Source organism: Chiroxiphia lanceolata, chromosome Z (genome assembly GCF_009829145.1).
Source record: "Chiroxiphia lanceolata isolate bChiLan1 chromosome Z, bChiLan1.pri, whole genome shotgun sequence".
In the NCBI taxonomy this organism is placed as follows: Eukaryota; Metazoa; Chordata; class Aves; order Passeriformes; family Pipridae; genus Chiroxiphia; species Chiroxiphia lanceolata.
Window position 1 is genome coordinate 37,948,717 of NC_045671.1, and position 18,779 is coordinate 37,967,495.

Here is an 18,779-nt window from a genome sequence, read left to right on the forward strand (position 1 = left end):
GCAAAGAGGAAATTGAATGCTTCAAAGGATTATTAGAACATTCTAAAAATTGGAACATTTAAATGAGAATAGGAAAAACATGAAGCAGGAGAGGAAGATGAAAGAGAAAGGCATGCATGTAAAACTAAACACAACAGATAAGTGTCCTGCTTTCAGACTTTTAGTAACAGTGACTGCCAAGCTTGGTCTTGATTGACTGCCAAATGTGATGATTTTAAGACATGCAAGACCTTAGAACCCAAGAAACACCGCAGATGAGTAACTTAGCACTTTTCTCAAGCTCTCCCTTTCTCCTTCTAGTGCTAGCTTTAATGTGTTTCTTTTATATATGGACACTTTTTCTACTACACACTTGCCTCCCTTCCTAATTTTCATAATACAGAGTTTTGCTTCAAAACCCACAACTGTGTTAGGATCAGGGGTTTTTTTGCTGTCTACTATGCAGAAATTTTTGGTTTGTTAGCAAGAAGAGGATACAGCTGATTTTTTCCCCCTCCTTTCTTTTTAATGGCCATGAAGGTAACCTGGAATGCTTTAAGATCTTGAAAAGATCTGAAGCTAGGATCCATGAAATTGACTCCAAAAGTTACTCTAGAACCTTTGGAATAATATGTTTTAACAAGCATAGACAAGGCTGAGTATGCTTTCAATATGCAGTAGATAGTTGATAGGAAAGTCAAAGCTTTAATTTGCCCTCAAACTTACTGGGTCAATATCTGCCAAAATAAAACCTTGGTGTGCCAGAAAATGCTCAGAAAACAAAGATTCCTGTGTCCTAAAAACTCTGCAAGAGAGGCCTTAGTTTTGAGAGGTTTCTTCAGACCTGGAGCACCTTTCCCTCTTACCCGTTAGCACTTTCTTTGAGGATGGGATGTAATATTAGCTTGTGCTTCTGTTAAACAGCCCTCAGTCCAATTTCTAAAGTAGGACTGGAGAGGCCTTAAGGTCAAATCCCATTATAATTAACTGGAGCGATTCTCAACTTTTATCTAAACACCCATATCTTTTGACCCGAGTTCCAAACAGCTTCTCAAAGCAGCTACATCCAGTACACTTCAGACTCTTTAGAACATTATTGCTCATAGTTTCGTGTTATTGTTCTTAGTTTAGCATGCTTTTCACACCTTTTTACAGCTGGTTGAACTATTTTTCTTGGAAACTAATTATCTAGGAAACATTTCTGTGGCTGGTTCATTCTCAAAGTGAACTTGTATTTTTGTAAATATCATAATAATTTGCACATGTTTTTCTGGATGACTTAATAATAAGTTAGTCTTCAAGTTGCTGATACATTGTTCATATCAACTATCATGTTTATTCTCTATGTTCTACTTTTATGGTTTTTGAAATTTTGTTTTCTCAAGCATGAAAACAACTGTAACAGATCATGGCAGTGTACTCATGGCTACTAGCCTTTCTCGAAGGCAAATAAAGCTCCACTCCTTCCGTTCAAATAGGAATCCCTTCACTGCAAATAGCAAGTTGTACAGGGGAATAATGTGTTCCAGCCAATTATCCAAGTCCATTTTGGTTTTGCGCTCCTTTGCTTAAAAGACAATGAAACTGCAACCAGACAACAAAGCTTAGATACTATCTAAGCAGTCATTTTGGAAATGTCAGCTATTTTAGCAGTTGAGTTTTTTGGATCTCTTGCTACAATGAAGAAGAAATTTTTATGGATTTTACAAGGAGTTACTCCCTTCATCCAGTGTCTTGTGCCAAGGTGCAGTAAACGAAGTCTTGAGTTTTAGATAGTTTTTCTAAAGCTATAGGGTCCCACTTGGCTGAGGTGGTGTTCATTGTGCTACCACTATACTTTCCCTGTACTGAGTCAGTGGTGCCATCAGCAGCTGGGTCAGATGACTGGGACTATAGCATATATTTTGACTACATGAAGCAGATGCTCTTCTTTATTTAACATTGATTTAAAATCAATCTGACTTCTAAGTCTTACCATCTGCAAAACACATAGGCTCAGGAAGTATGGCAGGGATTTTGATTAAGTACATGTTTTTCTTTCCTCGTCTTTTAAAGGTATGAGCAAAACATGAGGAAAATGACACCCAAACTTCCATGGTGTGTGAAGGTTTTGAAATGCTCAGCCAACTTTTTCTTCTTCTTTTTTTTTTTTTTCTCCAGCCATAGTATGTTATTTCTTACATCTGGGTTTCAGGAAAAACAGGAAGCTGATGAGTCAAATGTCCACAGGGATTGCCCTTATGGATGTTTCAAAGATGTTGGCAAGAATGACGTAAATCACATCAGACCTCAGCTTTTGAGGCTTTGGTTAAGAATGCATCACTGAAAAGGCTTCAGAGAGGAGGAAGGCCCCTGGCAGGGAGATGGTAATTGCCATATCAAGTGGGCTACAGTCAGACTTGCCTGAAGTCCACTCTAACTGCAGCTAGCAGTCCTTAAACACATTCCCCTTACAGAAATATATCCATCTTCCTCAGTGACTCAATTTATGGGTTGGAAAAAGGTTGTGGAGAAAATAGTTTGTCTTCCAACCTCAGTACAATTTTGAGATAGTTATTCTTATCTTCCTGAATGGGAAAAGACAGTTTTAGGAGGGAGTGCAATTTCTGCTGTGCTGTATTTGCTGATCTAGCTACTGACAGTACTTGAAGGAATTTTGCTGCATCTTCCTGAGTGGGTGCTAGTCTAGCTGAAGAATGTAAAACTGCATGAACTAAACTGAGATTTTGTTACAGGCCCGGTCAAAAACCCACTTGCAAATTAATTTTTCTTGGACAGTTCTCTTACTCCATTGCAGCCAGTACTATGTGTGTATTACACTATAATTTCTATCATGTATTGCAGAATAATTAAAAGTCAACTAAAACCAACTTTCCCAGCAGTTTACTCGACACTTGCACTGTATAAACAGGAAACTTTGAACTGCACAGTGAAGAATACTCAGTATAAAAGCTAACATGATCTAGCTAATTTATGAAAAACTGTCATGAGCAGAATTTTTGTACCTTACAGTAAAAATAATCTATTTATGACTCATAGTTAAATTCAGCGAATTAGGTAAATATTACGTTAAATAGTACGATCGTGCCTAGTTTGATTAGTTTTAGCTTTGGAGAGCCAAGTGAAGGATAGTTTATATGAGCTCATGGAATAAAACCACCATTTAATAGAGGAGAAAGAAGAGCAGAATAACTCAGTTGTCCCATTAGAGATGATCAAAGTTTGGAGATTCATGGTTTCATTCATACACTCAGTAAAATATGCCTTGAACACATCAAATTCCAGGTCTGATGCACATGATTCTAGGATCAGCACCTGAAAATAATGAAGTATATGGCTTCATCTTTCTTTCCCTTTCTACAACAAAGAGTAGAGAAGCTGGAAGTCTGGGTGAATAAGAGTCAGATATATCAATTAATTTAGGAGGAAGCTGTTTTGCATTAAAAATATGACAAATCCCAAATGATGGATGTTTTTGGGTTTAGTTAAAAACAGAGCAAAGGTGGAAACCCAGCTTAATTTGTCTTTCATTACTTTAAAATTAAAATCACAAAATTTTCTTTTTTTTTTTAGGTATTTGAGTCATGTCTTACTCTTTACAATTGTTTGGGCTTTTTTGTTTTTTTTCTCTCTTGCATAACGGCATTATAAATGATAGGAAAATACTCTTTTTGTAAAACTGCAATATGATATAAAATTTTGAAAATATAGTATACAGTTAAAATAAAAGAAGCAAGCATGAAATCAGCAGAGAACCTGTCTACGGACATGTTTTCCCATATGAATGCAACAGATAAAAAACGTAATAAATTCATTCATCTACACCCACTTTAAATATCTGAGTTGATCGCAGTTTCACTGATGTGCGGCCAGACTTTGAAGTCTATCTTAGTTCTCTGGAATTCGACCAGCCACTTTCCAGACCATGTAATGCATTGCAGATCTTTCCACATTATGTATTCCAGATGGCCATATTCTTTGTGCATTTTGCCCTTCTTATTTAGGTTACTGGGGTAATTTGGGAATAAAACTTGCATGCTACAAAGTGACAACTGACATATTGTTATGCTATCATGCTGCTTAGATACTGATGATGGACTGTAATTAATGTTTATGAAGTTTGGGTTTGTTGTTTTTTCTCCTCTCTTTCAATCACTTTTATGCCCCTGGAGATTCTTCATGCATCAGATGTATGGCTTGAGTTTCAGAGGTGCAAGCACCCAAAACTTTACACGAAATTACTCATAGCTGGAAAAACTTAGCACCTTTTGTGGATCAAGCAGCTGGTGAAGGCAAGTTTCTCCTAGGATTTCTGCAATAAGGAAAGCAGCCCATAAATTGAATTAGCTGAGGCCACCAAGCTTCCCCTAGGGACCAGATTATCTATATCATTGCAATCTTCTGCCTAAGGTTGCATTTAATCATTCTCACAGGCCTCAGCAAGATCTTTTCCACTGCCACCCTGAAAATAGCAGATAGGCAGCCAAGTAATATATGGTTCTTGATCTCCTCAAAGGCTCTGAGAGAATACTACATCTTGGGAGATACCTCTATGCTGTTTGTGACTCAGACCTCAAGATGGATCATCTTCCACTTCATACTGTCTGTCCTACTACATAGACCTGAAACAAAGTTTCCTAAGGCTACATTATTCTCACCTCCCTGCCCTCACTTTGCACTAATCTCTCATTCCTTCCTTGAACCTGATAAGTCAGGAGAAGCTGGAACCCATTTGGAAAAAAATGTAACTCCAGAAACCGCTACTTGTTGCATGTTTACTACAGTAAATGAAAAAAAAAGGCACAGAAAACTGCCAAAAGCCTTAGAAAACATAGATCTAAAACCTGCAAATACTTAGGTAAGAGCACAGGCAAAAGTGTCAAATGTTGGCAAAATTGGGACTATTAATGCTATTAGAAAAAAGCATTGTGGAATACCATCTAAACATAATACCATAAGTTTTGTTCAGTAGACAGAGGAAAATTTCATCAGTGTAGAGAAATAACTTTTGTTTTTTCCAATGCAGTGCCTCATACAGTATCTGTCTTTAAGAAAAAAATATCTCTGCTTTAAGAGCTAGTTAATGGAAATAACTTGTTTTATATTGGTACTCTGCTAATGCCATCTAAAAATGCAGATATGGCTGAAAAAAATAGGTTTTTCTTCAAAAGGATATTCTTTGCACCAGTGACCTACTATGTCCACCAAAACCTGTATCACCACTGAAGAAGTATGGTGTGCAATCTTGAAATGGGACACGGGGTAAGAGCAGATTTGTCAGAGATACCAGAATCCATGCTGTTTTCAGTCTTTCATTATTATTAGCTTCCTGGCACAGCAAATGTCATTTAGGTTGCAAAGGTAAAATTATTGGAAAAGGAACTCCCCAGAATATTGTCTGACACCACAATGAAATAATGGAAATCTCTGCTTCCCTCTCTGCCTGTGACTGTGGTCCAGTCCCAAAAATTGCACTGTCTGAAATAGATATTTTGTGAGTATAGCCTGATGCTCTTTACTAAGATAGGAGTAGTACATCCTCTCCAAATGTGATTTTTGTCTAATGCTGGAGACATTCCCCAACGCTATCTCAGATGCCCCATGGCTGCTTTCATGACCTCCCAAAGTATTACTGTGAGAGCCAAGTTCCCACTAGTGCTCCAGTTTTCAGGAAGATTCTGGGGAAAGTTGCTGGCATTACTAAGGTTATTGGATGTCCCACAGGAGTAATGACTGCTTGACTACTTGTCCTATGGTTTTCTTGAGTTCCCAGACAGTCTCCCACACTCCCTAAAAAGGCATTTTCTTCAGTGCTTTACCTGCTCTTCTGGTATATACCAGAGGAAAGAGATTCTATAACTGTATTTGTAGATGGATAGCATGGCTAAAAAGTGAAACTACAGTCAAATTTCATCCCAGAGAGTGTGCTTGTTGCACAGATATCACATGACTGTTTCCTTAGCTGTTGCATTTGCAAATAAGTTCTGTGTTTATTCAGGTTCCTTCTGGAGCTCTTCTTATTTTCACTATGTTCACAAGGAGCACTTCAAACCAGAACAAATTAGGAACTCTCTGAATGTGGTGATAAAATAACAAAGCTCTTCCCAGTACATTTCAGTAGGTTGGTGGGGGTTTTGCCAGCACCTGTGTCTGACCAGCTGTTAGCAGGGAAGAAAGCCATGAAGCTGAAGAGTGCTTATTCCATGTTCTTTCACAAATCTTCACACTCAGAATAATACAGTTCAAGCCCCAGATACCAACTTTTATTTTCTGCCTTTGTTCACCAAACAGGAAATGAAGGTATTTTCATATTTGCTGCAGGGTATAACATCAAATGAAAGTACAGCTTCCTGCTTCAAAAGAGGGAAATGCACTCATTGTCACAATATGCATGAATCCTCAAAATATCTTCTTACTCCCTCATTTGGGTTAATGTTAATTTTTTATTTTAATTCTTGAGACATGTGGCTCTTCAGCATTTCTCTGTTCTATGACACTGTTGCTCAGTTTGGTGTTTTGGGGATGAAAAAATTCTTCAGCAATTTTTCTTACAGACTGCCTTTTATCCCCACTGTTGTGAGAAAAATATTGGAGGTAGCTACTTAGCTTAGCTTCTGCAATTCTTATACTACTCATGCTCTTATTTTTAATATCATTATGTCCCCAAGGTGTATGGGCATGCAGTTGTATTTTGCGTGGAAATCCTTACACTTACCCTGAGTTTGTTTTTTCAACCCAATACAGCTGTCACTGTCCAGTACACAGCTCCCAGTTGATGTAGGGAAGGGGCCAGGATCTAGTTTTTCACATGAACACAGCAGATTTATTTTCCTGATGCCAGAGCTGGGGCCTGCTGTTTCTGACTCCAGGATACTGCCAGTCATCAGTGGGTGCCTATCAGCAGTGTTTCTGTGCCCCTTCTCTTTGGCCACTTGCCTTAAAGGCTGAATGAATCACATTCATTTTCAATCCTGATTTAAGAAACAAATTAACCTACTAAATTAAGTGTTAGGAATTCAGACCTAAAGGACTGGATACCTTCTTCAGTATGGCACCAGAGACTATACGCGAGCAAAAGGAAACAAAACAGTACATATTATTTTTTTCCTTATTTGTTTATACGTATTTTTGCATTATTACCACCAGAATAACCAAGCTGAGAATGAATTCAAAGTTCTGAGTGATGAGGCAAAATGATTGACATGGTTACATCTCTCCCATTGTACAGTTGATTGAGCCAAAATCAGAGAAGCACAGAATCACAGAATCACAGAATATGCTGAGTTGGAAGGGACCCACAAGGATCATCAAGTCCAACTCTGGCCCTGCCCAAGACCATTTGCAAGAGTCACACCATGTACCTGAGAGTATCATCCAAACTCTCCTTGAACTCTGCCGGGGTTGGTGCTGTGACCACTGCCCTGGGGAGCCTGTTCCAGTGCCCAATCACCCTCTAGGTGAAGACCCTTTTCCTGATATGTAACTAAACCTCCCCTGACACAAATTCAGGTCATTCCCTTGGGTCCTGTCACTGGTCACCACAGAGAAGCACCTGCCCCTCCTCTTCCCCTCACAAGGAAGTTGTAGGCTGCAATGAAGTCTCCCCTCAGTCTCCTCCAGGCTGAACAGACCAAGTGACCTCAGCCTCTCCTCATATGGTTTCCCCTCAAGGTCCCTTTCTGTGGCACTGCTTCTCAGCATCTTGTTCCCCAGTCTGTAGATACATCCCGGGTTGCCCCATTCCAGGTGCAGAATCCGGCACTTTCCCTTGTTGAACTTCATCTGGTTGGTGATTGCCCAATCCTCTAGTTTGTTGAGGTCTCTCAGTTGGCTGATCAAACCTAGTAGCTGCTGTGCTGTCATTTGGCCTATGAGTACTGTCTTCAACCCTGGCAAGCCAGCAGCCCATTCACAACCATGTAGCTGTCATTAGTTGAATTCAATGGGTTTCACTGTCAGAAGATATGCAGAGGTACAGTGACAATGGTGACACTGTATTACAATTTGGTCATACCTCTATGGTATGACCAAAGCCATATTTCCAGAGGAGCAGAACAACAGTTCTCCTCTAGAGACACTGCTCTAGAGACAAGAATACTTGTTACAGTTTTGACCAGGAAAAGGAATGATTTCCACCTATGCCCTAGAAAGGTCTAGCCTCTGATATTTGTTTCCATGTTGCAGCCTGTGTTATAGATGAAATCTTTTGAGGACTCTGCTAGATGTTGGCAGCCTGTCTGCAGTTCCAGGACACTTTTCAAGATGTCTATCCATAAGGGAATGTGCTATTTTGGAGGAGAACATGTGAGCCTGCACACCTGGAACCCATTCCTCTTCTTCCTCAGCATCACCAAGGGATGAGACAGGCTATATCCCTGCCTCATCTTCTTAGTGCCCACATAGAGATAATAGATGTTGCATACAAATTTCTCTAATGCCTTGCTTGAGGCCTTGCTGGTAATGCCTGCCTTCTCACCCTCCTCTGACAAGTTCCAGAGGTTCACTGCGTGCACTGCAAATGAATACCTTTTCATCTGATTTAAGGTGATCTATGAACTTCATGGAGTGCTCTCTACCTCTAGCATTGTGAGATTTACCAAACAGGATCCTGGCATCCAAGTTATTCACTACCTTTACGATTTTGTAGATGTGTCATATCATCCCTGAGCCCTCTCCCTTCTGCATTAGAGTCACAGTCCTTCCAGACCCTTCTGCTAATACTATGCTCTGCCAATCAAAGCATTTTGCTTTCCCTTTTATGTGTGTTTTCCAACTACATTACACTACTCTCAGGCTCCAGAGACAGGTTCTGCATGCAGCACTACAAGGTTTTATTAGGTGGCAAAACAATGTCTTCTGCCATCAGGATCCTTCTTGTTGATGCCCAACATATTTTTGGATTTTTTTAGGCAGCCAGGAGGGTTTACTTAACTAAACTAGAGGAGAGAGCAAAGCTGTATCCAGAGACTTGAGGGCTTTGGCTGCAGAGAATTAATCATCAGAGAGGGTGTTCAGAGAGGGAGCAGAGAGCTACTGAGAGTCATGGCTGGTGTATGTGAGGGCATAAATAAATTGTGGCTTATGTCGAGTGTTTGTATATTATCATATACAAGTATATAAAGTAACAGGTTTGAGAGGGAGAAGAAACTGGTAACAGCTTTTGCTCTGCATCATGGTAGGCCAAAAGAAAACAAGTAATTAATTTGCAGTCGCTTCTGAAGAGGAACAGTGGCCTGGATAAAGGGTCACTACTCAGTAACCATGTGTTCTGCGGATAGCATTTATTGCCTCAGACTGAAATGTTTTAAGGCGAAAATTAGAAAAGAAAAATAGATGCCTCGATCTTTGAACTGGGGGTTGGGTTTTCTCCCTTCAGCAGTGAGACAACATATATTTTTCAGCACATCTCTCAGATAGCTGGCCAGCTGGTTCACCTGCTAAGGGTGAGTTTTCAGTGTCTGGCAATGTCCTGATGGATGACCCATTAGTGGTCAGAGATCAGAGACTTGGTGTTCATGCTATGAGATCACTCATAACCAGATTTCCCAGCCTCCTGGGAAGAGCCACAGTCACCATTTCTCCACTGATTGATTCCCAGCCAGTGCAGTATGAAAGCAGAGTATCAAAAAACCCCTCGATTCCCATTCAAACCACTGAAGAGCACTTTTGGTGCTCTACTTTTACTTTGGTAAAAGTAGATTTTAATCAAAAGCCATATATCCCATAGAACAGTAAAACACTTCTAGCAGAACTACTGAAATGCTGATTACGATAAATATTTCCTTCAGGAATGTTCTTTTTATTTGAGTTTTCCCAGGAAATCAGTGGGCTTCACTTAACATTTTCTGTGGAGCTAACAGTGTTTGTTGAACGTTGTGGTTACATGAAGCACGTTGCATATTCTAATTTATCATTCACATATTTTTAAAATAATTTCTCATCAAACCCCCTCCATTACAGGTGCACTTCAGGAAAGACAGCTAATAATCTAATACGATTTATGTAGTGAAGACCTCCAGCCATTCTTTTCAAGTGCTGTTGGCATTAGTTAATATTTTCCACCTTTACTTTAGGTAATTTCCAGTTTTCTATAGACAAGAAAAACATTCTAATGACACCCACAGCTCCAAACCACTACTTAGCACATAATGAACTAATTTAAACCAAGTCAGTTTGATTCCAATTTTCTGCCATGTGAAGCAGATGCTTTTGCCAAGGCCAAAAGCCATACATACAGAACAGTAGCATGTGAACACATTCCTAGCTCTAGGTGTAAATCAAGTCTACATAGTAGTATTTTTCAAACAACTTTAAGTGTAAAGTAAGAAAATATATGAATTTACAGGCTTAACCATTCTGCATTTGCCATTTTATTCCAGGTCACGTCATACTTGTAAAATTTTGCTTTTTGTAAAGTTTTGTTTGTTTGTTTGTTTTTGTGATGAAAAGAAGGTTCAGCAGCTGCTTATTTTGTCTGTTGTGAAAGTGTGGTTTTGTACTAAAATATTTGTAACAATCTGATGAAAATACCAATCAGCACAAGACTAAGCTTCTGAAATTTAACTTCTAGCATTAACTACTGAATAAAAATAGCACCTTTATTATACCACAGTGCATCCTACTCATACTGAAGCAATGATGACTGCAGCACAACCTGTGTGTGCAAAAGATGTCTTTCGAGCAATATACATATTCATGTATTTGCATTTCAAGCTTTTGTATAGTTTTTATCACCACACAGGATCAAAAGCAGGATCTAGAACGCTAACAAAGTCAGAATATACAATAGTATCTCTCTAATACTACCACGTGTGACTAACAGTAGGACTGCAATAACAAGCTACTAATTTAAATGTCAAGGCTCCATGTCTTTGAGTCATAGGCTTTCTAACACCACTACATGTCTTAACAGAAAGTAAACACTAGCTTAGGAAAGCATTTGATGCCTTCAAGTCATTAATGGTGGACAAAGATGCTCTCTTTGCTGTGATTTTGGGAAGGAAATACCTGTCCAACCATCTCCCTTCTGCTACTACAGAAGGTAGGATTATATACTAACGAAACCTTTGCTAAAAGAACAACATTTTGGTATCCAGGGGAGCAAAGGAGCTAATTTGCTGCTTGGGCACATTTTGCCTAAGCAAACGCAGCAGAGAAGTTCTGTCGGCAGTCCTGAGATAGTTGAGAAGTGATTGTATGAAGGAAAGAGGTGGTGAAATTTTCTATATAGTGTTTTCCTATTTGTTATTAATCCAATGGCAGGTTCAACTGTTTATCCTTGTTTTATTGTCTGATCATTATCTTTAATCTATTATTGAATGCAGTTTGTAAGTGAATTCAGAGCCAAAAGAGGCTCACAGAACAAAAGTCTGAGACAGTAGGAGCTGAGCTCACTTGTCACATTGCAAGGTCATCTAAACAAAGGAAACAATTTGAGAACCTTCCTGGAAAAAATACAGGGTCTTTAAATACAGTCATATCTAGAATGATCTACAATCATCATCTGATGATTGTAGAGTCAGAGTGTGAACTCTGACTCTGTGATGGACAGAGTGGCAGAAAATCACACATTCAGAAGGTAACGATGTAATGTATGTCAGTGTCCCAGACATCTGTGTACCTAATAAGTAAACAACTCCTGGAGCACACTTGGAGCAATACCAAAGAGACAACACTCAGAACAGATGTGTTTCAGGAGTTTTGTCTCAGACTAGCTCTGATTCTAGTTTGTGCTAAATGTCCATTAGCAGTGGGAATACATACAGTGTGCTACTAAGTGATGTCCTCTGGTTTAGTTAACCATACGGGAATGTGGTTTATGTGCCCTGAGACCAGTGAGTGATCTGAAACTCCACGAGCTAAGATGGAGTGATTGGGAGACTTCCACAAAAGCGTTTTCTTACCTAAATCAAAACACTAATATTACCTAGTGGAACTAGAGCAGCAGCTCCTTCTGTGGACCAGCACTTCATGCTAACTGTAACCATAACTTTAACCCTTTTGCACATTGTTTCATGAGACTGATAATCTCTTCACTGCTCTGGTTCCATGACAGTGTAACTCTAGTGACAGACACTGACAAAACCAGAAATCACTCATCAGTATATGCTTAGTATGTAATGCACATGTTAAACAAAAATAAATGCTATTTAATACAAATCTCATGTACTCTGATGCAAATTGTTTCTCAAGATAACTTTGTACCTGTATGGAAGCTCAGGTCAGACAGTATCAGGTGATTCAAGAAGAGAAACCAGGCACACTTTTTATTTGTGGAACAGGTGTTGAGGGCAATGATTTTACCGGAGCTATCACCTGTACTAGACTTCAACCTCTTCCAAAGGCTGAAAACTATACAGTGTGCTGTAACACTGCAGGAAAGGGTGAGGCGGAGACATGGGCAGCATAAATGACATGGCCAGGTACTCGTGGCTAGTCTGCATGTGCCCAAACTGTGGACTGCTCTTTCTGTGGAGGCTTCCCTTTCCAATTCTCTGACCAGCATGTGACACAGAAGTGGCTTAGGTGTAGTTCCAGCCAGACTAGCTAAGTAGCTATTGCACTTTCATCAGCACACCCAAGGAACTTGGTGAAAAACAGGATGTTTGGGGCTTTTTTCAGTACTTCAAATGAAACAATGAAGATAATTACTTATTTGTTTTGGAAAACGATATTGAATTTGTATCTAATTACAAGAAGTACCTGGAGGCTTTCCCATGGATGTTTGGGCTTTTTTTTCTTCCTTCTAGAAGGTTTTTCAGCATAGCACCTTTTTTACAATCCTTCTCTTCCCTGAGGGATCAGCCTTCCAATACTGGCTCTGGCAAGGGATCTCCTGGCTCTAACAAGTGCTCACCTTGAGTCTGTGTTACTAACTGGGCCCCTGGTGAATAATTTAATTGGCAAATGTGGATATACTGGATCCTTTTGCTGAAAAAGAAAATCATGCTTCTTGAAACTATTCCATCTGGATTAAATTCACCTGAGCGACTGTTTCTGTGTCAAATATTTCCCTTGATGTCTTTAAATGATTATAAATGGTAATACATGGTACTTTGATATTTTAGGTTACTAAAAAGTGAGAAAACATAAGAAAATGCTTTGCTTCGTTTCATGAAAAGAATTTTATTTCAGATTCCACTTCTCTGATTTTTCATTTTGCTTAGGTCAAGCAAAAATCTTTTTAAAACACCCATATAACCCTTTTTCTCTTTACATTTGTGCTCCTTAGACTGACCAGCATCAGTAACAGTGCCTTTAGAAACCTGTAGATGCGAATGACCTCATTCTGAATCCCACCTGTTTGCCAAATATCTCAGACAGCTGATAGATTTGTTACCATTAGCAGGTGACAGGGCACAAGAATTTCAGCAACTGGTCCAATAAATCACAGAATCACAGAGTCATTTACATTGGAGAAGACTTCTTAGACCACTGAGTCCAAAAAATAAAGAAGTGGCGCATCAAACCACATCTGGTGACCCCTCAATCCTGCAGGTGATTTCTCCATAGAAAATTAATTTATTTCTCTTTCAGTGTTTCATGGACTTCAGAAGAGAAAGCTTTTTACTGGAATATATCTTATAATACTTTATCTTATCCAATGTTAATGTTTCTCATGCCAGAAAGTTCCTTTTTTTTTTTTTAACCTGATAGTTATCTCCCTAGAAAAGGCCATTGAAATAATTTGTTGTCGATGCCTAATGATATCCAGCTCTGTCCTGTCAAATGGGAAAACTCTCATAGACCAACCAGAAGTTTACTTAACTGTCTGTCAGAAGAGGCATCAGGAAAGAAGACTGTAAGTACCAAGCCACTGGAGCCACTCCTGCTGGGGCTCCAGGCTCACAGGGGACATTTTGTAGGGCAGGCTCCTGTGTCTGACACAACTGGTGGACCCACCTTGATGCCTGCTGGGAGGGGTAATCACTGCCACTCTCTCCTCTTCAGTATCCTTTTGCAGGCAGCAGAAACCAAGAATGTGTTGAAGAACTTGAGAATGGAGCCAAGGTAATGGGCAGCCTGGGGGTTCCCCAGACCTACTGAACTCCTGAGTGAGGTGTGGAAACACAAAAGGACTTGCTTCAAAGCTGAAGAACCGGAAAAGATGACTGCACCCACAGACATACTCCAGAGCTCCACAGCTGGAGCCTGGCCAGGACACAGGATACTGCAAGGTATCTGTCACCTGACTCCTTGCACAGTGCTCTGCTCTCCTCTTTAGGACACTTGGAGATCTTACAATGGGACATAAAGCCTCCTATAGTTTCTCTTTTGTTGTTCAAACCTAGCCATTTGTCTAGGAAAGTTTCGATGCCTCCTTCAGTTTTAAAAATCAGGATTTTTGCCTACCTCATTCATAAATACCACCACAAAAATAGCATAGTTTTTCTTTAATTTTCATGTGTTAAACACTGTTTTCTTTCTCAAGCAAAAGCATGTGCTAGGGTTCAAAATTTTTAATCTTATTAGTTTGATATTTTGCTAGAGGACAGAAAAACCTGATTCAATATTGTTTACCAGTGATTTCCTATAAATAACTGTCACACCCATTTTTATTTCTGGATTCCAGAGAGAAAAAAACCAAAGAAAAAATGTTGACTGACCATATGTGTTTCTCTGTTTTCAAGAGAGTTAAACAGTCTTGATGTTTTTATCATGGACTATTAGGAGTCTGCAACTGCACCAAAAATGACAGAGACAGCAGACAGGGAGGATAAGCAAGTGGAGATATTATAGATCACAAACAGAGATAAATAAAATACTAGCTAAACACATTGAAAGGCCAAGATGAAATTCCAATAATATAACTCTGACATTGAAGGATTTCCTACTTGAAAATTACAGGACATTTTTGCTTCTAACTACATGCAAATGCAGGAGTGCAATCTATAAAAAATATTATGTGTCAGGGTTAGTGTTACATAAATCACAACCATCTCACTTCAGTCAGTTTTAAGCCAGAAAAAAATCCCTAAGCCCATTTTGAAATATAATACTTTGAACTGAGCCAAGTCTATTGCTAATGCATTTATTAATAATTCTGGCTTCCTGTGTATTTGGGAACATTTAGAGCCTCAGATTTCCAGCTGGGCTGCTTCATATTGACTAGAAATATGTCAGATTGTATAGTCTGTGATTGGATGCAAACCTTTCACATGCATGTTTTCATTTGAACCCAGATAAGGATCGCCCTTTTACAAAAGCAAAATGGATGTGATTAGGTACTGTGCATTTCTAATTGCTCACCTCTGCTGAGTATTCAATGGGAGTAACTGAAGTATCACACTGATTTTTGCAGCTGCCTTTGCAACCTTCTACCTATTCAGTGTATAACTTTTAGGAGCACTTCTAAATGTGCAGAAATAAAAAAAAACAATGCAGCTGGCAGCACAAACTCAGAAAGTCTTTGTACTTTCCAGGACAGAGGTGGCACAGTTTAAACATGCCTATGATACTGAGGTCAGAAATATCTTCATTAAAGCTAAATGTCAAGTATATGCTAATTCTCCTGCTAAGTCAGATCAGAGTGGCTCTCCCTGCTGTGTTTTAGCCTGACAGCATTTCTCAGTTCCATTTCCTAATGAACCCCTGTATCTAGGGTAGATGTGTGACACTTGTAGGATGTGGCATATTATTTGAGATTGCAGACAGCTGCGCACACATCTTGCAAGAGGCCAAATCCTGCTCACTTCACTCTGAGTACGTTTGCCTTGTGTCTTTGTCTCCATTCCTCTAGATTAATTTCTATGCTAAGATACTGTTACTGTTCTTGGTAAACACCCTCTGCTCACCCTAACTTTTTGGGGCTCAGACCATGACCCCAGATGCATCAGGGAAAGCATGGTGATCAGTGTTATTCATTGTCCCCTGTTGGTGTCTGCAGAATAAGCAGGAGCAGGAGAAAGTCAAGGAAGATGGAAATCTACAATCTTATTTTCCTTTATTTGCTGGTGTCTTGCTGGGACAAAATCATCAGGGATGGAAAAAAAAATATACCCCACTGAGGGTGCTCAAACTGTTTCTTGGGGCAGGAGCAAAGGGATGGGTAGAAAGCCTACTTCAGATGATCTTCTGGGGACTGTGAAGCCATGCACTACTGCATTTGCAGTTGTATGGCTGCCCAACCCATGCAGGGAAGCCCCTTGCAGGTAGAATTGCAGATGAGAGTTTGTTGGCTTTGCTCAGAATCACAGCACTGCTGTGATCCCTGGCTTGCCAGCAGCCTTTGACACTGCTGGCTCATGTAGCTCTCCATCTGGAGGGCTCTTCCTCATGAGTCTGGGGCAAGCCAATGTTGGAAAAGAAGCATATTCATTGGTTGTGTAGCATATTCATTGGTTGTGTAGATCTGGATAAACTGCCTCTTGGGCCTCTTGTCCATGAGAGGAAGACATTGCTGCAGTCTGTGCCAGCTAAGATAGACCTGTGCTGAAGGCATCTTCCCTCTTTCCCCATTTTGTAACCAACAATTTGTAAGCATCAGCAGGTATAACCCAGTGTGATGTGCAATGCTCAAGTCAAAATACAAGCTTAAAAAGCAACCTAATTCAGGGAAAAGTTTCCTACAATGCTGTAGGACACACAGCTCTTTTATGAGCTTTACATTGCTTTAATGCTACATAGCACTAAAATTTCCTTTTGTCTGCATTGAGCTTATTTGCAGATCCATTGTAATTTTGTTTAGTAGCCAAAACTTTTACTTCTCTTGAGAGCTGCTCTGTTTCAGAGAGGACAATATGTGGGACCTTGCTTTTACTCCAGTCAAGCATTGTTAAAGTTACAAATGGTTCCCTCAGGTCTTCCCTCATGCAAGTGTTCTGACACAGGGAATTTTTACTTTTTAAACCTTTTGGAAAAACATACAGCTAAGCTTCTGGGCTCTGGTTCAGGAAAGGACACTCCTAATGTTAAGCATATGCCTTGGAACTGTCAGTTAAACCAAAGGATCTGAAATGCATATTTCCATTAAATGTTGTCTGGATAGGAGTATGTTCTGGATTTGTGCATTAATGAGGGTGTCCAGGGACAAACAATAACTACGATAGCAAACAATAACAGAGGAGATCTCATCGCTCTCTACAACTCCCTGAAAGGAGGTTGTAGCCAGGTGGGGGTTGGTCTCTTCTCCCAGGTAGCAATCAGTAGGACAAGAGGGCATGGTCTTAAGCTGTGCTAGGGGAGGTTTAGGTTAGATATTAGGGAGAAATTCTTTACAGAGAGGGTAATCAGCCATTGGAATGGGTGGCTCAGGGAAGTGGTGGATTGTTCATCCCTGGAGGTTTTTAAGATGAGACTGGATGTGGCACTTAGTGCTATGATCTAGGAACCACAGTTGTGTTTGATCAAGGGTTGGACTAGATGATATCGGGGGTCTTTTCCAACCCAGCTGATTCTATGTTTCTACGATTCTAAGATTTTATGATTCTATACTTTTTAGATATGCATTAGTTCTACATTACCTGCCAACAAAAGCAGTGTCTACACATGAAGGAAAGCAATGTTGACTACAAGGTAGTCAAAGGTATGGCTGCACCTTGCTGTTTTCAGAGAGATTGTTAGATTTTGGGCTTTAGTTCTTTAAGATCACTAGTGTTTTCTTGGAAGACCTGAGTTCTTCCAACACTCACTGCATTTACAGGCATTCAGTGCCTTGCAGGATTAGGTCCAGCTACGCAATTCTGAAAAATCTCTTTGATGCTTGGTGGCTATATTTGAAGTTCATGGCATCATTTTTTTATTATTTTTATTCATGCTTGGAGCACAGCCACTTCAAGCACATTCATATGTCTAAAACTGAGATGAAAAAAACAAATATTCTGGGGTTTTAGAAAAGTTTCCAATTATTTCTTTTTCATACGTCCAAGTTTAAAGACAGAACTTTAGAACACATTTTTGGGCTGTGTCCACAAACAGATGTTATGACGGCAGTGTTTGCTGCATACTACCTGCAGCAATGAGTCCCTATGCTAGAGCGCTGGAAGGGTCAAGTCACTAGCTAGTATCACCTTTCTCAAAGACAAGTGAAGTTTCCTGAGTCCTTTAATGGGAGGCATTTGTCACATGATACCTCCAACGGTCTTCCAAGTGTCAGATGTAACATAACACTTCTCAACTAAGACAATAAATTGGCTTAAATCTAACAGGAAAAAGACATTTGGCTCTGTACCATGCTTGATAAGCAAGAAACAAAATATAACATAAAGGAAAAGAAAAAAAAAGAAAAAAATGGGACATCAGAAAATCTTTTACAGACTCCCTCTCTCTCCTCCCTTCCCTATTTTGGACTTTTTGTTTTTTTCCATTTTCTCATCAGATGTGGTGATGGAAACCGAGGTATGAAGCTCCAATAATTATCCCGGATTCCTGAGCCCTCTGTCCTTCAGCGGGGCTAATAATGAAGACAGAAGAGAGAGGCCAGGATGTGCCTGCCTGCCTGGAATGCGGCCGGAGCTGAAAGCTGACACCAGCTCGGTAGAAAAGGGCTAGCGAGCAAAGGCTGTCTCCAAGACAACAGAGTATTTTCCCTGTGATGCATTTACACAGTGGGGTTAAAGTTCTGTGAAAGCAACAGCTGTTGTAAAAACATTGTATTAAATATGCTTAGAACTGTAAAACGTGTGCTCCTCATGTTGCACTTTGCTTGAGAGAAATGTGGAAACCTGCAGTATGTCTGAGGGAAAGTTTCTGCTCTCTCAGAGGCTGTTTTATAAATGTCATGCTCCATTTTCAACCTTTTCCTGCTGAGAGAGCTGCTTCTTCAAACCATTTTCCTCTATAGCTGACTTTCAAATTAAAAG

The 18,779-nt window shown here is 39.8% G+C and overlaps 1 long non-coding RNA gene across 1 annotated transcript in view; it reads left to right on the forward strand.

Annotated features, from left to right (window-relative positions):
- LOC116780792 overlaps nt 1–18,545 on the forward strand; it is a 57,350-nt gene extending 38,805 nt beyond the window's left edge. The window contains exon 3 of the long non-coding RNA XR_004354626.1: nt 18,296–18,545. This is a non-coding gene — a long non-coding RNA (uncharacterized LOC116780792). The remainder of the gene's footprint in view (nt 1–18,295) is intronic.
- The last annotated feature ends 234 nt before the right edge of the window (nt 18,546–18,779 follow it).